Below are 20555 nucleotides of genomic sequence, written 5' to 3' on the forward strand. Positions count from 1 at the left end.
AACCTAGCCATGGAGATATCAGGAAAATAGTACCGGAGCAATGGTCGGGGGTTAATATCTGTAACCACAGCTACTGCAAGAGAAGACAATCTTTCATTATTGTTGTTGTTGTTTCTCCTTGTTGTTTCTCCATTTTGATTGCATTTCTTGGCTGGGGTCGGTCTTTTCTCAGTTGAATTGAAAGCTACTTTAAATCCTAAGAGCCCAGGCATTGTGGCTAACACCAGCAATCCCAGCTCTCAGGAGAGTGGTTATGAACTGAAGGCCAGCCTAGGTTACAGAGTAAGGTCTCAAAGACATGGAAAAGGCTATACAAAGTAGTGTAGAAGGGAGCGGGTAACCATTGGGTTTCAGCTAGAGCGCCTCAGGCCTGCAGCAGCCTCTTTTTCTCCCTACCATCAGAACTGCTGAATTTACATCCGGTGAGCTGAGCAGTGGTGGCACACCTTTGATCCCAGTACTCAAGAGACAGAGGTAGGTGAATCGCTGAGTTCAAGGCCAGCCAGATCTACAGAACAAGTTTATGACAGCCAAGGATATGCAGAAAAAACCTACCTCAAAAAAAAAAAACAAACAAGCCAGGCAGTGGTGGTGCATACCTTTAATCCCAGCACATGGGAGGCAGAGGCATGTGGATTTCTGAGTTCAAGGCCAGCCTGGTCTACAGAGTGAGTTCCAGGACAGCCAGGGCTACACAGAGAAACCCTGTCTCGAAACAAACAAACAAACAAACAAAACAAAACAAAACCAAATAGACAAAAATGAAAAGAAGGAAGGGAGTGAGGAGGAAGGGGGGGAGGGAGGGAGGAAGGAAGAAAGGAACAAAGGGAGGGAGGAAGGAAGGGAGGGAGGGAGGAAGGAAGGAAGGAAGGAAGGAAGGAAGGAAGGAAGGAAGGAAGGAAGGAAGGAAGAAAGGAAGGAGAGAAAATGGCAGGTCTCCTACTGTGGCCATTGGTCTGTAACTCTTCTACTGAGCAGTTTACCAAGCACTCTAAGCTAGCACACAGACAGATACTACATCACTTATGATGGGCTCAGATTAACTAAAGGATAGAAATTTCCCTCTTCCCCCCATCTTCAGCAACCAGAGACAACTTGACTTTGACTTTGAGCACATTCTATAGAATTCTGTTCATGAGTTTTGCGAGCTTTAAAAACAAAACAAGTGAGTGGAAGAATGAAGGGGTAGGAGAGTGGAAGGATGGATGGACAGATGGATGATGGATGGATGGATGGATGGGAGGATGGAAGGATGGATGGATGGATGGGAGGATGGAAGGATGAATGGGTAGGTGAATGGATGAAGGGAAGGGGAAGAGATGGGTTGTGGGTAGAAGTAACAGCAACCAAGGGCCCCAGGGAAGAAGAAAGTGAGGCAAAGGGAAGAAGGGAGATTACAGTAAGAACAAAGACAGAGTATTCAAAAAGTACCATTCACAGCCAGGCATAGTGACAGGACTAGAGTCCCAGCACTCAGGAAATTGAGGCAGGGTGACCAAGAGCTTGACAGCACTCTGAGCTACATGGTAAGGCCCTGTCTCAAAAACAAAGACATAACCCCACCCAGAGTGGTCTGGGCCTAAAATAATGGAAGAGTACAGGAGGCCAAGACAAACACAGGAAGTAGCAAGTTGTAGAATTGGCATAATTGATTAAATTAATAAGATGGAGGGCCAGCCAGACAACTCAGTTAGTCAAGGTGTTTGCTGCCAAGCCTAAGGACATGAGTTCAATTCCTGGGTCCTACGCAGTGGAAGGAGAGAACTAATTCCCACAAGTGTGTCCTGGTTTATCAGTGCGTGTACATGTGTACACATAAATACACACATGTGTACACACATAATACATAAATTTATGTAATTAAAATTAAAAAAAATAACATGGGATCATTATCCCATCAGAGGGAACCAAGGTTAGTTTACCCTAAAGACAGAATGACAGGGAACGTCCCTTATCCTTGGTACCACACTAATCTAAACTAAAAGAGGCTGAAAACATATGCTGGTAAATTCTTTGTTGGATCACTGCCTCTCCTTTATTCTGACCACAGTGGTCTAACCCAGGGAAGCGTTTCAGAAGAGCTGTCCAACAGGCAACATGGAGACCCTTATGGTGTTTATCACCTATGCTGACAAGCCTTGGGGAAGACAGGAAGGGAATTCCAAGCAGAGTATCAGCTTGTGACTGTACTGAGTGGAAGCAGCAGTGCACACAGGGCCACGGAGGCCTGAGCACACTGCCTGCCTCTGGGAGCTCCACCTTCTATGCTTATTCCTTCCATCTCTTATTTACCTCAGGTGGACACAGCGTGCAGAGCTTAAATACACACTCTAACCGGACCGTATAAGCATCACCTTTGGTGCCACGGAGGAAGTGTGCAGAGATGCAGAAGTGGGAGCAGGCCACCGTGCACCTGAGTGATAACAAGGCATTTGCACACGCCATGGCCGTTCTGCTGCAGCATCGAGAAGACACTTGGAGTTCTTTCTTCCTTACAGACCGGGGCTGAAAATAAGGGGCTCAAGGAGTGGAGACAGCACACCCCCGTCAGCTGGACTGAGCTGAGACAGAGACCCAGAACCCGGAGAAATGGAGTGAAACGTGGACTTCCTGGGTCCAGTCCTACTCTCGGCTTTTAAAAGAAACGCCCTATTGCCAAGTGTGAGGCTTCCTCCTCGCTGTTAAGTCAATGGAATTTAGAATTGCGCCTATGAGAATGTTTCAAGAAAGGTTTAACTGAACAGCAAAGGCACCGATGTTGAGGTGTATGCCTGACTGAGTAAAAAAGCAGACAGCTAGCAGAGAGAAGCACTCATCACTCTGGGCTTCCCGACTGCAGGCCCAACAGAGCCAACCGCCTCATGCTCCCGTGACCATGCCACCCCATAGGATCCACTGTGTCACTTTGAAAAAACAGAAAAGAAAGAAAGAAAAGAAAAAGAAATAAGGCTCCCCCCCCCAAACCTCCTTCTTGTTGGAAATTTTTATGGCAATGACAAAAGTAACTGAATCTCCCCTCTAGCCTGGAGAACCTATTAGACTAATAGGAAGGAGGCACCTAGCGCAGAGGTAGGCGGGATGAGCCGGCCACTCAGCCAGCCACTCAGCCTGCCTCTAAGAGCTACATATCCACTGCTTCCATATCCAAGGAGTCAGTCAACCTCTATCGGAAATATTCACAACAGTGTCCTGCATCTATACCAAGACGAAAGCATTCCTCACATCATTATCCCATGAACATATCCACTGCATGTTATCACTGAGCTGGGGGCTAGGGGAAGCTGTGCTGCAGTGGTTTCACAACATCTGAAAGAGGCTCAAGGAGTTTTGGGGGTGTGCAAGTGTGTGTGTATGTGTATGTGTGTGTGTGCACACGTACATGTGCAAGCACTCGTGTAAAAGACAGAGGGAAGAAGAAAGGGAGGGAGTAAAGGAGAAAGGCAGGGAGAGACAGAGACACACACACACAGAAAGAGACAGGGACAGAGAGAGAGAGACACACACACAAAGAAAGAGACAGAGAGAGACACACAACAAAAGAGAGACAGAGACAGAGAGACACACAGAGAGACAGAGACAGAGAGAGACACACACACAGAAAGAGAGACAGAGACAGAGAGAGACACACACAGAGAAAGAAAGACAGAGACAGAGATAAAGAGAGACAGAACACCAAGAAACTAAAGATTTGGTTAAATAAAGATTCAAGAGTTGGATAGGGAACTGTGGGGATGCCTTCAGCTCTTTGGACATTTGACTTGAAGGAAAAAAATGAGAACAATCCCCAAATCATTGTTCATATAGCCCAGGCTGATCTCAAACTCCCTATGTAGCCAAGACTGGCCTCGAACTTGTGACTCTTGGCCTCTTCCTTCAGAGTGCTGTAATTACAAGTGTGTGCCATCATACACTGCTCATGGTTGGTTTTTTCTTAGTGTGTCCTAACTAGGAAGGTTACTTTTTACTTCAGATTCATTTTCAGAGTCTCCAGTCAAAAGTCACTAAAGCCATCACCCCACTGCTCATAAACATGCTGACCTACCTACCTGTTCTGGAATTTTCCAGCAAAGATCAGCTGAGCATGGGTTATTTTTCTATATTTGATAGACCCCATGGAAAATATTTTTAAAAGAATTACAAAAGAGAGGGCCAGGGATGTAGGTCAGTTAGAGAAAGTGCTTGCCTAGTGTAAGAAAAGTTATGGGCATATTCTTAAGGAGGTCCTGATCCAGTTGGGGCAGCGCTTGCCTAAAATCCCAGTATGTGGGCATCAGAAGCAAGAGAATCAAACGTGCAAGACCATAACTGGCTATACAGCATGTTTGAGGCTAACTTGGGATACCTGAGACTCTTGTCTTAAAAAAATCATTAAAAAAAAAAAAAAAAAAAAAATCACAAAAGATCAGAGAGGTGGCTCACATCTGTAATCCTAGCACTAAGAAGACAGAGGCACTAAGAAGACTGGAACTTGCTCTTTAGCCCAGGCTGACCTGAATTAGTGTAAAACTGCCTCAAAAATGGTAGGCAAAGAAAATCATACTTTTTTTTTTTTAAAAAAATCCGACCTCAAAATCATTGCTCCCACATTGCTGCCAAGCTGCCCAACACTTAACCTAGTCTAAATATCCTTATCTTAAGCCAAGGATTTGGTGCCTGTGAGCTTACATGCCTCAAGATTTCGAAAAACTGTTACTGGGATACCAAATGTTACATGTTGCCTCATAAGAGAGGAATGTTGAGGCTTGGCAACTGCCACGGGTCACCTCCCAGGGCTGAGCTCTGCAGTGAGTTTACACAGGTTAGTTCTCCAAAATTACTTTTGTGATCTTTTTATTTGGTTTTGGTTGATTAGCTGGTCATTTGGGGGGGGGGTGTTTTTTGGTTTTGCTTTTGTTTTTTGAGGAGGGAATTAGGTAGCAGCTCCAGCGGGCTTATTACTCTGGATCATCCCACCTCCATCTCCCAGGTGCTTAGATTACAGGCACGCATCAACCCATACCCCCACCTTGTTCTCCCAACCTCGATACTTTAATGACCTGATTCTAACAGCATAGGTGGCTTCTCTGTGAGTCTGTAGGTGATGTTTAAATCACAACTGTTTTGTGTGCAGAGAATGCAACTCTTTTTACTCGCTTTAGCAGCACACTGCACTGGGACAGAGCTCTCCATGCAATTGATGGCTAGGCGCCTGGCATACTCTGTTGTGCTCTAGCAACAGATGGGGACAAGTGATACAGATCTGCTGAGGTCTAGGGACTTCACTGACCAAGCTAAAGCCCACTGCGGTCCCTGAGTGACTCCATGTTATCCTGGGCTTGATGGTTATGCTTGGAAGCTTCCCCATGGCTGTCCCTCACTCACAGAATGTTAATAAGGAGCAGAGTTATGGAGAAAATAGACCCTCCACCCACTGATGCCAGTAGCTCCAAGCCTGTAACATGGCTGGTGGTTTGAATGAGAATGCTCCCCATAGGCTCACATATGTGAGGGCTTAGCCCTCAACTGGAGAACTGTTGAAATAGACTAGAAGAATTAGTATGTGTGGCCCTGTTGTGTCACTGAAGTGGGCTTTAAGGATTTAAAAGTTGACAGATGCCAGGCCCTGTCCCTGTCTGTCTGTCTGTCTCTCTCTGTCTGTCTCTCTCTCTGTCTCTCTGTCTCTGTCTCTCTCTCTCTCTGCCTGCTGCCTTCAGATCAGAGTGTAATTCTCAGCTACTCCTCTGGCACCATGCTCTTTAGCATGATAACAGACTAACCCTCTGAAGCTGTAAGCAAGCCCCCAATTAAATGCATTCCTTTATAAGAATTACCTTGGCCGTGGTCTCTCCACAGCAATAGAACAGTAACTAAGACGAAAACTTAAAAAAAGGAGTTTCTTAAAGGTTTCACATAATTACTGTACCACCCACAGTTCAACATCTAGGTACTTACTCAAGAGAAATGAAAGTATCTCTCTATGCAAAGATATGGAGAAATGCTTGTTGCTGTGCAATTCAAGATAGTTAAAAACTGCAGACAACTCACCATCCAGTTAACAGGTCACAAGGAGTATGTCCTTGTGGTGGAATTCCACTTAGCTGTCAAAAGAAATAGAGTATAGATGTGTGCCACCACATGCATGAACTCTTTAGCTCTGAGGTAAGCCCCTAAAGTCAAAAGACCAGCAATTGTATGAATCCATTCCTATGAAATGCTCTGGAAGGGGAAGTATAAAGACAGAAAGATGAGTAGTTGCCTGGAACCAATGATTAAGGACAGAAATTGCCAACAGGTACAGGAAGTCTTTATGTGAAAGGGCTGGAAACAGTGTTGGTGGCACACACACACACCAAAATAACAATCTCAAAAAGTTCACTAGTGTTTAAACTAGTCCTTTTCACTGAACCTCCCGGTCCTCCAAGTTGCAACACTCTCTCCAACTTGAAACATTTGCTCCAGGGAGTAAGGCAGATGCTGAAAATGGAGACTGAGAGGCCAAACTGCAGCAAGAAAGACAAGTTTGTAGCGTGGACTGCCTCCAAGAGCAACTAGGTGGGGAGCTCCAGGGATGCAGTTTTCTCAGGTCCCACCATGTTGGGGTGGGCTTCTGGTAATGTAGCTGCTTTTGTAACTCCTCATCCCTATTCCTGTTAGTAACTTCAATTTATTTTAAAAAAAGACAATCCATTGGTTCATCAAACTGGACTTTGGTGCAGTTATTACTTTGGTCTATCGTGGGCTCCTTTTCTGAAATGATCAGACCTGTAATGCTGCCTCCCCTGGAAAAATCTGCCACACAATGCCACTCACTCTATTCTCCTACCCACTTCCCTCACTGCTCAGCAGGACTCAGGGGGCTCCCAATTCTCCATACCATTATCTTGTTGTCGCATCCTCCCAAGTTTAAAATAGTCTTTATTCCTCTAAAAAACATGTCAAAAAGCCAAGCATGTTCTACATCTTCCCTAACCACTGTAGTGAGTTCCCTCCTTCCCTGCTATGATGTGCTGTGCTACACTGTAGTTCCTCCTACTGTCCCATAAGGGTGGAACCTAGTTTTTATTACTGCTATGTTCTCTTTTGTCAACGACACTAATTTGAAGTTAAACAATAGCATTGTCTAATGCTTGAATGATTTTGGACAAACCATTTTACTTCTGAGCTCAATTTTTTTTTGTCTACAAGGTAAGACATGGGCATTATTGAGCTGTCACACTGTGGCTTCTATGAGGCTCCACTGAGATAATAGGTGGTTGCTTGTCTATTCTGAAACAGTCTCACTGTGGACGCTTGGCTGGCATCAAATTCACTAGTAGACCAAGCTGGCCTTGAACTTACAGATTTACCTGTCTCTGCATCCTGAGTCCTGGGATCAAAAGGCTTGCCCCACACCAGGCATATGGAAGTAATTCAATCGTTTATAAAATACTAACAAATTTCAATCACAATTCATATGACTATATTGTGTGTGTGTGTGTATACGTGTGCACACACATGCGAGCATGTATGTGGAAGCCAGAGGTAAACTCTAAGTGTTAATCCTCAAGTACTGATCATCTTGGGTTTGTTTTTTGTTTTGCTTTAGTTTAGTTTAGGTTTTTTTTGGGGGGGTAGGGGGTTCAAGACAGGATTTCTCTATATAGCCTTGTTTTATTTTTTAAGAAAAATTGTATAAAATTTATCAAGTGGGTTAGGCTTGCTGGCCAACAATTCCCAAGGGTATGTATGCCTGTCTCTACCTCAGGCCGAAAGTCTCAGAATTCTATGCACCTCCTCTCTTCCTCTATTTTCCATCTATCTTTCCAGGAAGACTCTCCAATCTTTGCTCTCACATATACAAGGATTTGGCTCTTCCCCACCCCTCTAGGCTCCCTCTGCCTTACTGTCCCAGGCACCATCCTGGCAATGGGATACGCACAGTAGCTTGTAAGGGTCTCCCTGCTTCCATCTAGCACATCTTTGCTCTGGCCTCAATTCCCCAACCAGAGTCACTCTGTGACAACATCAGTTATGTCAGGTCATCCACTATCTGAAACTTCTCAGTGTCATACTGTCCCTTGGTATAAACTATACTGCTCTGTCCTTCAAGGATGCTTGCTATCTGCCCACATTCCTCCCACATCTCGCTACTGGCTCATGTGTGCCCTCCACTCCTAAGGGTTTGCCTTGATAACTCAGGCTCTTGTCCCTGCCACAGCCTGGATGCTCTCCACCCTGATAGCAGAAGCTCTTGGCTCTCATCCCTTCCTATCCAGCCTCAAGGTTACCTCCCTGATAAGGTCGTGCCTGACCAGCCTACAGAAATCAACAGCCTTTCTCCTCTCACTCCCATCTCCCTTTCTGCTCTATGCTTTTCAACGCTAACTTCCACCTTTGAATATATATTTCACCATCACTAGTAGAAGCTTCAGAAGGGCAGAATCTTACTGATGTTCTTCATCTGTGTCCTAAGAGCTTGTCCCACCACTTGGCACCCAGAATACACTAGTGGTAGTTAACGGAGGGTGTGAGGAAAGGTTAGAAAAACAACATAGGCCCCCTAGATTCACAATAGACCTCTGACATCTGTATCTTCGATAAAATTCAACAGGTAGCTGAGGGTGAGGCTCAGCCCAGCAAACGCCAGGCCCTAGGATTAATTCCAGTCCAAACAAAAATAGGCAGAAATGACACCTAAGTTCTTAGAAATAGATAGCATTGTAAAAGTCAGCGAATCTGGTGCTGGAGAGATGGCTCATTGGTTAGGAAAGCTTACTGTTCTTACAGAGATCCCAAGTCCAGTCCCCAGCACCTACATGGGAAGGGAATTAGCCACCTACAACTCTTCCTCCAATGGATCCAGTGATCCAACATCCCCTCAGATCCTCTCAGGCATGCATGTCCACACACACAGGTAAGATTCAAAACAGGCTTTAAAATTTTTTTTCTCGCCGGGCGGTGGTGGCACATGCCTTTAATCCCAGCACTTGGGAGGCAGAAGCAGGCAGATTTCTGAGTTCGAGGCCAGCCTGGTCTACAGAGTGAGTTCCAGGACAGCCAAAGCTATACAGAGAAACCCTGTCTCGAAAAACAAAAAAAAAAATTCTCTTAAAAAGTGAGCAGATCTGAGACCATAAAGAAGAAATCAGGACCAGGAAGATGACCCAGAGAGTAAAGACACCAGCTACCAAGTCTAACAATGTGAGTAAGTCCCTGGAAACTACACTGAAGAAAGAAAGAACCAACTTCACAATCTGTCTTGCCACATGCACACAGTACACAATACCATTAAATAAATAATTTTTAAAAAAACAATTATTTTATAAAGAAGAAATCAAAGTAATATTGGGAATGCAAGCCAGTTCCTAGAGAAACTTGAAGCAAATAAATAAAGCAGGGCTGAGACTTCATGCCCAGCTCAGTGCTCACAGAGACTCATGGCCCAGCTCAGTGCTCACAGACATTCATGGCCCAGCTCATGCTCAGAGACATTCATGGCCCAGCTCAGTGCTCACAGAGACTCATGGCCCAGCTCAGTGCTCACAGACATTCATGGCTCAGCTCAGTGCTCACAGACATTCATGGCTCAGCTCAGTGTTCAGAGACTCATGGCTCAGTTCAGTGCTCACAGAGAATCATGGCCTAGCTCAGTGCTCACAAAGATTCATGGCCCAGCTCAGTGCTCACAGAGAATCATGGCCCAGCTCAGTGCTCACAAAGATTCATGGCCCAGCTCAGTGCTCAGAGACATTCATGGCTCAGCTCAGTGTTCACAGAGACTCATGGCCCAGCTCAGTGCTCACAGAGACTCATGGCTCAGCTCAGTGCTCACAGAGACTCATGGCCCAGCTCAGTGCTCACAGACATTCATGGTTCAGCTCAGTGCTCACAAAGATTCATGGCTCAGCTCAGTGTTCAGAGACATTCATGGCCCAGCTCAGTGCTCACAGAGACTCATGGCCCAGCTCAGTGCTCACAGAGACTCATGGCTCAGCTCAGTGCTCACAGAGACTCATGGCCCAGCTCAGTGCTCACAAAGATTCATGGCTCAGCTCAGTGTTCAGAGACATTCATGGCTCAGCTCAGTGCTCACAGAGACTCATGGCTCAGCTCAGTGCTCACAGATATTCATGGCCCAGCTCATGCTCAGAGACATTCATGGCCCAGCTCAGTGCTCAACTTTTAAAACCTAAGTTAAGTAAATGCTTTTCATTTACTTGTAAGGTCCTTAAAGTCACCATTTGTAGACAGCACAGGTGAACAGTCAGACTTGCTTCCTTTCAGAGTTTACTGGGACCACCCTGGCTACTTTAAAGTTGGTAAGTAAACCTGGTAATAATTTCTTTCTTTCTTTTTTTTTTTTTTTTTTTTTTTTTTTTTTTTGGTTTTTCGACACAGGGTTTCTCTGTGTAGCCCTGGCTATCCTGGAACTCACTCTGTAGACCAGGCTGGCCTCAAACTCAGAAATCCACCTGCCTCTGCCTCCCAAGTGCTGGGACTAAAGGCGTGCACCTCCACTGCCCGGCCAACCTGGTAATAATTTCAATGACCAATACAGACAAATTTTATAACATCATTTCCAGCTATTAGCAGCTGGTGTGCAGGGGACTAAACAAATGTTAACAACAGTCTTGAATACAACTTTTTAGAAGACATTTTTCTACTTTAATATTCATATTTCATACTCTATATTATTTCATTTAATATTGTCATTTCTAGGAACTACCTGATAGACTGCAAATGAGAAGAAGCCATACTTTGGTATTTCTTTTTTTTTTTAATCTACTTATTATTATATGTAAGTACACTGTAGCTGTTTCTGTCTTCTGACACACCAGAAAAGGGCATCGGATCTCATTACGGATGGTTGTGAGCCACCATGTGGTTGCTGGGATTTGAACTCAGTACCTTCGGAAGAGCTCTTATCCGCTGAGCCATCTCACCAGCCCACTTTGGTATTTCTATCCAAAACTTTCTAAAGGAAACAAAAGGGAAATGTAATCTACCTTCTGGTAAAAAGGCACATGCAGAAGGCACCATAGTCTACTGAGGCACGGATGTAGCAAATAAAGAGCACCTTCATTTTAGAAAGAACTGTTCTTCTACTGAGCACAGTTTCCACAAACCCTAATTTCTACTTAAATAAAGACAACTCAGAAAAAACTAAAATCAGAAGGAGTGTGACAGTTCCTGATTTCTAGGTTGATAACACATGAAGCCATTGCTTTTACATTTTAGCTGACTAATGAATAAATACTTGTTCCCTTATGTAGCTTGGGCTGGCCTCAAACTCAAATTGATAGTGAAAGATGCCCTTGAACTTCCAGTCCCCGTCCCCCCCGGTGAGTGTTGGGGTTACAGGCCTGAGTCAACCAACAAGAGTTACATAACTCTAGGCAAGCACTGTATGAACTGAGTTACCTCCTCAGTCACCCCAAATCTTAAAGCTATAGCCAAGAACACTCATCATTAACAACTTTCAAAGTAGACAACCAGGCAGGTGGGGTGGCTCACCCAATCAAGGGTCTCGCATATCACTAAACCTGATAACTTGAGTTTGATTCCCCAGACAACTACAAGGTGAGAGGAAAAAATTATGGGCTCCTGCAATACGTTCTCTGACTGTCACGCACACATGCCTGCTCCAAAGGAGAATAGATAAATAAGTGTAAAAACAAAAGAGAGAATGTGAGTAAACTAATTCTGAAACTCACTGTCATCTCAGCTGCCAGACATTCCACCTGGGAATGAAGAGTCACACATTCAAGGGTGAAGCCAGGCCCGTCAGCAGCAGGCTAGCTTAGAGTTATGCTGAACCGATATCTGCTGAAGCAAATAAACCTGCAATTGACTGGCCAATAGAACTGTACCGAATATGTTCTTAGAGAAAGGCATGCTCAAACATACGCACATTTGCATCCAAATTGATTTTGATTATTTTAGTGGATAATTTTGTTGGGCATGGTTTATACTTTGTAAGCCAGTTAAGAAAGTTTGGGGCATCCAAACATCACTAACTCACTGAAGAAATTAATAAAAATATCATTTATTAAGTTTATTAATGCTTAGCCCCCTGTTATATTTCTTCAGACATATATACTTTGGTGGTTCTGTTGTGATTAGTAGTGCTAGCAATTAAATCCAGGGTCTCATGCACGCTAGGAAAGAACTCTACCACTGAGGGACATCCCCAGCCCTACATATATGCTTCTTACAACCCTGGGGGACAGGTGTTAGGGTACCTACTTCACAAATGGCAAAACTAAGATTCAAGAAAGTCAAGCAACCTGGGTATTAAGTCACAGAGAGTAATTGGGCTGGGACTCAATCCAAAGCCTGAGTCTAAACTTTTGAGCCCAACACTGGGTAGCCACTAAACCAAATTCCGATACAGTAACTTCAGAAGGATAATACTCTTAAGAGTCGGCACTGTCCTCTCTGTGTGAGAAAAGTACTCTAGCAGATAAACTTTCAGTGAAGCCCAGGGAACACTGGCGCCTCTGTCTAGCACACTCTGCTGAAATTATCTTCTACAGCAGAAGCAGAGTGATGAGAATGAGTCTCCAAAGCCCTCCCTCTCTTGTTTAACAACTAGGAAATAAACTTCGTAAGAGACGTACCTAAGTTTCAAGAACAGTGGACAAAGCGAAGCCTCTTCAAGATGAAGGATTTCAGAAGTTCATTTAAACCTTTGCTTTATACATGGTAAAAAGAAGCATGGAAGGGTTCCAGAGTCTAGTTTTATACAAATCCCAAAATCATTCTATTTTACTTATAATGAGGTAAGTTTTTTCCAATTAATTTTTTTGTTGTTGTTGTTGTTGACCAAACTGAGCTTTCAGAGCAAGCTGCTTCAACAAGGGCAGGTAGCACTGTGAGAAAGCAACTCTTTTTGTCTCCATTGAGATGGTGAGAATGTTCAGTTGCATCCCCAGAAATCAACAGAAATTAACTCTAAGGTATTCAAAAGGGAATATAAAATCTTAGGAATCTACCACTCAGGTTAAACAAATCCTCACGCCCTTTGGTTGGGGCACAGCCAAAGCTTCCATTCTAAGAGAACCCACTGCATTTTGTATTGACATCTTACCACTAGAAATGTATTTATTTGGGGGTCACTTCTAGATTTTGTTAACAAAATGAACTCTCAAAGTACAAAATGATAATATTAACAACAACAACATAATGCAAGCCTAGTATTCTGCTGAAATAAAATATCCACTGTGGTATCTAAGGAGAAAATCAGCCACAAATAAAATAAGGTATGGACTGTTGAACATATTGGACCCATTACTGACATAAAATATACATAAATCTACATAAATCAACATAAACCAACATTCATTATATGTGCAGATATTGACTGACACGTGGTAAAAATCAATAAACTTTCATCAGACACTCCCAAATTATCATTCCACTTGAGAAACTATCTACAAAACACAGTCCCCAAGAAGGAAACATAAAGTCATAAGTCACTTGGTCAGGCAACAACTCAAAACAAGGAGACAGTCCTCCAGTGACATTAAGTATCAGGCACAAAAGTTAGTGCTCGTGGGTGTCTAAGAAACATACCTTCTATAAGTAGAGAATTCCCGGGCATCACACTCCAATAATCCACATAAGGAAAGCCTTGTCAAAAAATCCCAACAATTTAACTGAAGAAACCCTAAATGAAGAAGTTGATGGTATTTCGTCCAGTACTAACTTGCTGTGGTCCTGGCAGCTCCATGATAGTGGTTGGTAGGTTATATATCCAGTAAGAATAATTCGAAGGCATTTCAGTAGATGTACTCCTGCTAAGTGCGTGACATGACTCTTGGAGCCGCTGGTATGACACCTATACAATTAGAATATATTAAAGTTAGTTGCCAGGACAGTCTATACACTCCCTTCCTAAAAGAGTAACTGTCCTCTTGCTTCCTTTCAGTCTTTGACAAGAAAATTCAAAGCTCCACAGCTCTGGCACCTTGCAGAATGCTAACTCTCAGAAGTTACTGCATTGTTTGGATGCCTCCTGGAGTCACCGGCAGTAGGATGGGTTCCGTGTTTCACTTGTCTTGTTAAAAAGTGTCTCGGAGAGCTTGATGAACACCTCCAGCATTTGGAAACACGAAGAGGGTGGAGAAGGTGATAAATTACCTTGGTATTTGGACGGAGCCCACAAAACATACCTGAAGACCATGGGCCTGGTTTTATGTTGCAGGATCAAAACAAAGTCATATTTAAGGGCATCGGACAGATAAAGCCAACCTCTGTCCTTTAGACAAACCCTAACTTAGATTTCTAAGTTATCTTTTTTTAATGTACGCAAGTGGCTAGTAGAGATAAACAACTTTTGGAACGAAGTAGAAAAGCAGCAAAAGAAATTTCATATAAAGTAAAGATGTTGACTTACTGAGCAAGAACCAACACAGAAGCTTTCCGAAGTTAGGAGACTTGGGAACAAAGTTAGGAAGCTGCCCTTCTCCGCTAACTGGAGGGAACCGCGCTACTTCCCCACAGAGCGCAGACGAAAAAGCCGCCGCTCTTTTGGGCGGGTGTGGCCGATGGAAACAAAAGGTTAAAACACAAAAGGCGGGGCGGAGGGCTAGGTCAGGGGAGCTAGGCAGGCTCGTGGTTCCCTTCCTATTCAGACTGGCTGAGATAGGCGGGGGTCGCCAACGCCAAAGAGAGGATGGATCCCAACGAGGACAGCAATAGGTCATTCTGGGTGGGTCATTAAACTGAACCAAACCAGGGAGGTGAGGGGAGCGGACTCTTAACTAATGGTCCAGGCCCCATCAGCTTCATCTGCGCAACTCTTGACAGTCTGGAACCTGTGGCTTCCTCAACTGGACCCCAGCCCCCTAGAAAACTTCCCGGACTCCTATTAATTTGCTGGAACCCCCTTACTACCCAAACCCCGGCTGCATTCTATTGTTGCAAGCTTCGTGTCTCCAGAGCGCTCCATAGACAGTGAAGTTTGAAAACGCGTGAGGAAATGACCCCCACCTCTGCATCTCTTCCCTTTTTTGTGACCAAAGTCAGGGCTTATGCGTGGGTGAGCCTGATCGAATTCCCATCCTTATCAGAATGTTTTCCTCCAATCTACACACAACTGGGGAAAAACAAGGCAGTATCCAGTTTGGATGCCCTTCTTTCCAGCCCCTCACCACCCCTAAAGAAGAAGGGATGAACGTGTTTAAAATAAACAAATAAAATAATCTGTGCCAGAGTTTTAAAGAACAAAAGAAAGGGAGAACCGGGAAAAGAGATACAATTTAAAAAAAAAAAAGACAAGAAAAAAGAAAGAAACAGCCAAACTTGGTTCCTGGATCTATGACTTTGCCCTCGCAAGAGCTGGGAGAAGGTAGACCTGAGGAAAGCAGGATAAACAGGATAAGTCACTCACCTTCTCCCTCCACTTCGTCGCACTTTGAAGGGACATTGTTTCCATTGTTGCAGCCTGCGAGGCGCTAGGACACTTTTGCGCAGCCTGACAGCGGAGAAAGTCGCGTTGACAAAGTTGGGAGAAAGAGGTACTCGGGCGTCCAGGGAGCGGGAGAAGGAGTTCATCAGAGTTCCCCCTTTTGTTCCAAGTCCCAGAGCAGACAAAGAGGCGGAGAGCCGCGGCAGGTTTCTCCCTCTCACCCCTTCCTCCTCTCTCCCTCCCCTCCCTCCCCGCCCCCTCCCTCTCCCCGCATCTCCCGCCCGACTCTGAGCCTTGGTGCGCAGCTCGGGCTGCTCTGTCCCCAAGCACCAGCAACTCAGTCCCGACCCTCTCTTCTTCCATCTCCCAGAAAACTTTGCCCAGAAGATGCGGGTCTCGGTCCGTTCCCACACACCCTTTGAACACCCAGCTTTCAGTCCGCGCTCTCACGCCGGGGGAAATCTCCAAACTCATTGTTTCCGGGAGATGCACCTCTTTGTTTGCACTTTCCCTGCCAATCAGGGAGAGGAGCGGTCCACTTTGGCAATGAGTTTCTGCCATTTCTCAGCATCCCAAGAGATGAAATGTGAAGAATCCAGTCAACCCTTGAAGATAAGAGGAACAGTCATAGGTGGGGCTCACAGAAGCCTTTCCATCCATGACCCTCCATCCTATGCACCCTCCTCCAACCAACAGCCTGGAAGAATTCAAAGAAGTTCTAAATGATGGAAAAGTCTCTTCTCCCTTCCTCATCAGTGCCCACACTCGACCCTAGGGGAAAAACTCTCAAATGGCATGGCAGAGGCCACTAAGTGTCCCACCTGGCCCTTGTAGGTTACCTGTTGCTGCTGGTAAATTGCCACTCATTGGGGGAGGGGGCTCCCCAGGATGCTGAACAGAGACCACCATCTCAGAGAACTAACTTCCTCTTATCTCCAACTATATTAACAAGGCTCTCAGGTTAACATGGTCCCTTACCAACCCTACGGTTCCTCCCCTGGTTCCCTTCCTTTCAAAGCTACAGGATCTTCCTCCTTCACCTCTAACTCCCCATCCTCTTCCCTCCCCCACCTTCTGGTCCTGGGCAAGCCAGGTGTCTTCCGAGACTGGGAATCACTCAACCTTTCTTCGAGCCTTCTGCAAATCGTCCATCAGTTCCAGAACTGGGGTCCCCACTTTACAACCCCGCAGCACTCAGTTCTCATGGTTGACTCGCTAAGGAACTCAAAGCTGTGCCAATTTCCCATCTAGATCTCACCAGAAAAGAAGAAAAATAAGCAGGAAGGTGGAAGAAGGTGGCAGTCTTCAGGGCAAAAGGGGTTAAAAGAAAGAAAAAAAGACAGCCAAACATTCCAAAGCAAAAATCCAATCTCCTGCTGGCGTCCGCACATCTTACATACTCTTTCTGTCCCCAAATCTAGACATGGAAGTCTCAGTGAGTTGTTAAATTTGAGGGTAAAGAGATGGGGTAAAAGGGGGCTCTGAGAGCTGTATTCCTTCATCCTGACTAGGATGAAGGATGTGAGGATGCGATAGGAAGGGAACCTTACTGGGTCTGGAATGTCATGGGTGTGGATCACAACAAGCACCCTTCCAGTGCTTGCCAAGTCTCTTCCCTAGGGCAGAACAAAGACTCTGTGAGAGGGCTTCCGTTCTGACCTCCTGGGGTCTGCACTGGGCCCTGTGTTCAGCTGCCAGAGCGCACTCCGCTAGCTGTCTGAAACTTTGTAACCAACTTCCCCCAGAACTAGCGCTAAAGGTTCGCTGGACAGAAGAAACCCGGACAATTGCATCCCAGGATCAGAGAGATGCCCTCTCCAAGGTCGGTCCTCCAACCTTGCTAGGTGCTGGATCCCACTCTAGTGCTGGGTTGCAAGCAGAGCACACTCAGTCCATTAGTTCCTTTAAAAGCAGTTTCTTAAGTTGGGGACCCTGCTGCGTCTGGAATGTCGGGGCGGGGGAACAGAGTTAGGTAGAAGCCCACACAGGAAAATGTAACAAAGTAATAAAGGATCCTCAGGGAAGGGCAAGGGCGGTTGCTCAAGGGGCTCCTAGAGGGAGGACCAGGGCACACTAGCAGGGCGCATGCCTGCGCGGTCCCGCCAAGATTCTTAATACGCAATCGCGCCTGTGATCCCGGCAGCACGTGGCCACCAACTAGGGGTCCGCTGGGACCCTCACCTGCTGGCTGCACCTGCCGACATCCTGAAGTTGCCCCTTGCCTCCTGGAAGTTCAAAAGCCTCTTTTTAGAATAGAAATCTTGAACGCATCACAACCACAAAGAGGAAAGGTCCCCACCCACTCCTGTCTGGCACATTCTCCTCTTTGTTTAATTATGATGATCTCCAGAAGTTTCTTTTTAGAGAAATGTACCCTCTCACAGATAAGCACGTCCCCTTCCTCTCATCTCAAATATCTGCATTAAAGGTCATGAAAAGCCAGTGGCGATGATTCCATACAGCTGCTTCTGGAAAATACTCCAATTTGTAGGTCGTGTCACACTATCTAGTTTCTAACTCCTAAATAGTATCCAGTTTTCCAGTTATCCTTACAGTGCATAACACTGCCAATCCTCCCTAGTGGCACATCCCCATAATCTCAATATTTTGGATGATGAGGATATAAAATAACTAAATTCAAGACTAGCTAGGGCTACAAAGTGAGCTCCTGTGATTAAATTAAATAAATAAATATTATTTTTAAAAGTTCCTTAGAAATATCTCTTACCCAGGCAGCTCATAAAGAATCTCAGGGCTGGTCTGTGTCAGCACTGCTCTGTTTTAAAAGGAAGTCGTCGTTGTCGAGACAAGGTCTTGTTACATATCCCTGGATTGCCTATGAAACTCACTAGGTAGACCAGGCTGACTTTGTAATCACAGAGATCTACCTGTCTCTGCCTCCCAAATGCTAGAATTAAAGGAGTATACTACCATGCCAAGCTTGATTTAAGGCTTCTGACAATGACACTTGGCTACATGACTTTTGACTCCTGTGGTCATTGCCTTCTTTGAGCTCTAAAACCACTGTGGTTGGTACAGAGGGGCAAGCCACAGGTCCCAGGCAGCAAAGCCCTTCAGAGTGGGCCTCACACAGAAGATGTTAGACACAATCTAGTTCCCTCACTAGGAGGTGGGACTGTGTTAAACTCTTCTAGTCTTCTTGTGGTCCCCAATGTCAATCTTAGGTACCCACAGCAGTCATCTCTCAGGGAGCCAACCCTGTGTTGGCTAGCTGCCTCACATTCTCCTCTATCTCTTTTCTTTCCTTCTCTCGTTCTTTCTTCCTGACCCGGCTTATTTGCTTGCTCGCTTCTCTCCTGGTCCTTCTAGAGTCACATCCCAAGTAGACTACAGTACCTGCTGCTAAGTCCTACCCTCCCAGCTTCCTAGGGATTCTACATAAGAAACCTTTTGCATGTCATCCTTCTGGAGGGAAGAACACATTCTGTTTGGAGACAGAAGGTAGCAGATCACATTTTTCCTAGAAGAGAATTCACTTCAATTATAACAAAGGTTTAGGGACTGTACTTAATTAGCTATGCAGTAGTTTAAAATCAGTTATATTGTGCTCACTGAGACAGAAGTAGGAATAAATAGAATCATATATTACCTATGAGAGTTATATACACAGGTTCATAATGGTCATATCAAGTTCCTTCCTCTAATGACAACAGCCAGCAAGGCAATCAGAAACACTAGAAATCTCTCTTTTGAAGAATGCAAGGGGCTGGGAAGATAGCTCAGCAGTTAAGAACACTGGCTGCTCTTCCAGAGGACCTGGGTTCAATTTCCAGCACCCATGTAATGGCTCACAATTGTCTGTAACTTCAGTTCCAGGGAATGCAATACTCTCACACAAACACACACACACACACACACACACACACACGCACACATACATACATATATATGTTTGCACATATGTATATATATATATGTTTGCATATATGTATATATATGCAAAACACCAATGCACATAAAACAAGTAAATAAAACTTTTAAAAAATTACCTTGTTCATAAAAGAAGAAAAGTAAAGAAAATTAAATTCGAAGTAACAAAAAGGTAGAGGCAGAAGGGTCTAGCAAATGCCTAGCATGTTCAAGGTCCTGGGTTCAATCCCCAGTGACACATTACAAAGGAGGAGGAGCAGAAGGAGGATGAAGATGAGGCAGAGAAGAAAGAAAAGAAGAAGGAAAAGAAAGAAGAAGACTAAGATATGGGAGATGAGGAGGAGAAGGGAATGAGGAAGAAGAGGAAGAAAAGGAGGAGGAGGAAGAAGAAGGTTTTTTAAAGATTTATTTATTTATTTTATGTATATGAGTACACTGCAGCTGTACAGAGATGGTTGTGAGCCATCGTGTGGTTGCTGGGATTTGAACTCAGGACCTTCAGAAGAGCAGCCAGTGCTCTTACTCATTGAGCCATCTCACCAGCCCAAAGAACAAGTTTTTAATGGAGATTCAGACTATGGTGAAAGCTAAGAGGCAGTTATGACTGTATGACTAAGACCTAAAGCTCTCAGCAAACTTCTCAAGGTTCAGGAGCAGCTGTTTCCATAGCTTATGAGATAATACACAGGTCTCATGTCCACCCTAGCCACCATCATGAGCAAGTCAGCACTATCACATAATTTTAAGATTCTAATGCCGTCCCTAGCTTTTGGCATTTTCTCTATCCTATACTAGATCCTTCCACTTCTGCTTTTCTGAACTTCTCACTCAGGACGAAACAGAAATGCTACACACCTCCTTTGAGTGAAGTGAGTTTATGGGATTTGTTTGTGTTTGGTGTGTCGGTGTAGGCATGCACGTGCACGGTGCACGCACGCACAAGCATTCATGCCATGGTGCTCACATGGAGAAGAGAGAACAACAAGGAGAGGTTGTTTACCTTCCACCCTGTTTTGAGGCAGAGTCTCTCTTGTTTCTGTCCAAGTTCATCTTTGAAAATGTACACACAGCTCTTCTTCTTCTCCAGGAAAACACCAAATGGCGGATGCGCCGGTACAGCGGGAGGGCCCGGAGGACCCGGGGGCCCAGGATTAGGAGGCCGCGGCGGTTTCCGCAGAGGATTCAGCAGCGGTCTTAGGGGCCGCGGTCGTGGTCGAGGCCGTGGCCGAGGCCGCGGGGCTCGCGGAGGTAAAGCTGAAGACAAGGAGTGGATCCCCGTTACCAAGCTGGGCCG

At 45.1% G+C, this 20555-nt stretch overlaps 1 protein-coding gene across 10 annotated transcripts in view; it reads right to left on the reverse strand.

Annotated features, from left to right (window-relative positions):
• Positions 1-15851, reverse strand: part of LOC116082704 (protein TMA23-like) — a 414563-nt gene extending 398712 nt beyond the window's left edge. For 5 of the 10 annotated variants that reach the window (XM_031359591.1, XM_031359595.1, XM_031359594.1 and 2 more), the window contains exons 1-2: positions 15353-15850; positions 13534-13798 (exon numbers count right to left, since the gene is read on the reverse strand). The gene's annotated coding sequence lies outside the window, so the exon portion shown is untranslated. Of the gene's footprint in view, positions 1-13533; positions 13799-14356; positions 15043-15352 lie in introns of those variants that run through there. The other 5 variants (XM_031359600.1, XM_031359587.1, XM_031359601.1 and 2 more) reach the window with 4 other exon arrangements.
• Positions 15852-20555: the final 4704 nt, after the last annotated feature.

Source organism: Mastomys coucha, unplaced genomic scaffold (genome assembly GCF_008632895.1).
Source record: "Mastomys coucha isolate ucsf_1 unplaced genomic scaffold, UCSF_Mcou_1 pScaffold7, whole genome shotgun sequence".
NCBI classification, from domain to species: domain Eukaryota; kingdom Metazoa; phylum Chordata; class Mammalia; order Rodentia; family Muridae; genus Mastomys; species Mastomys coucha.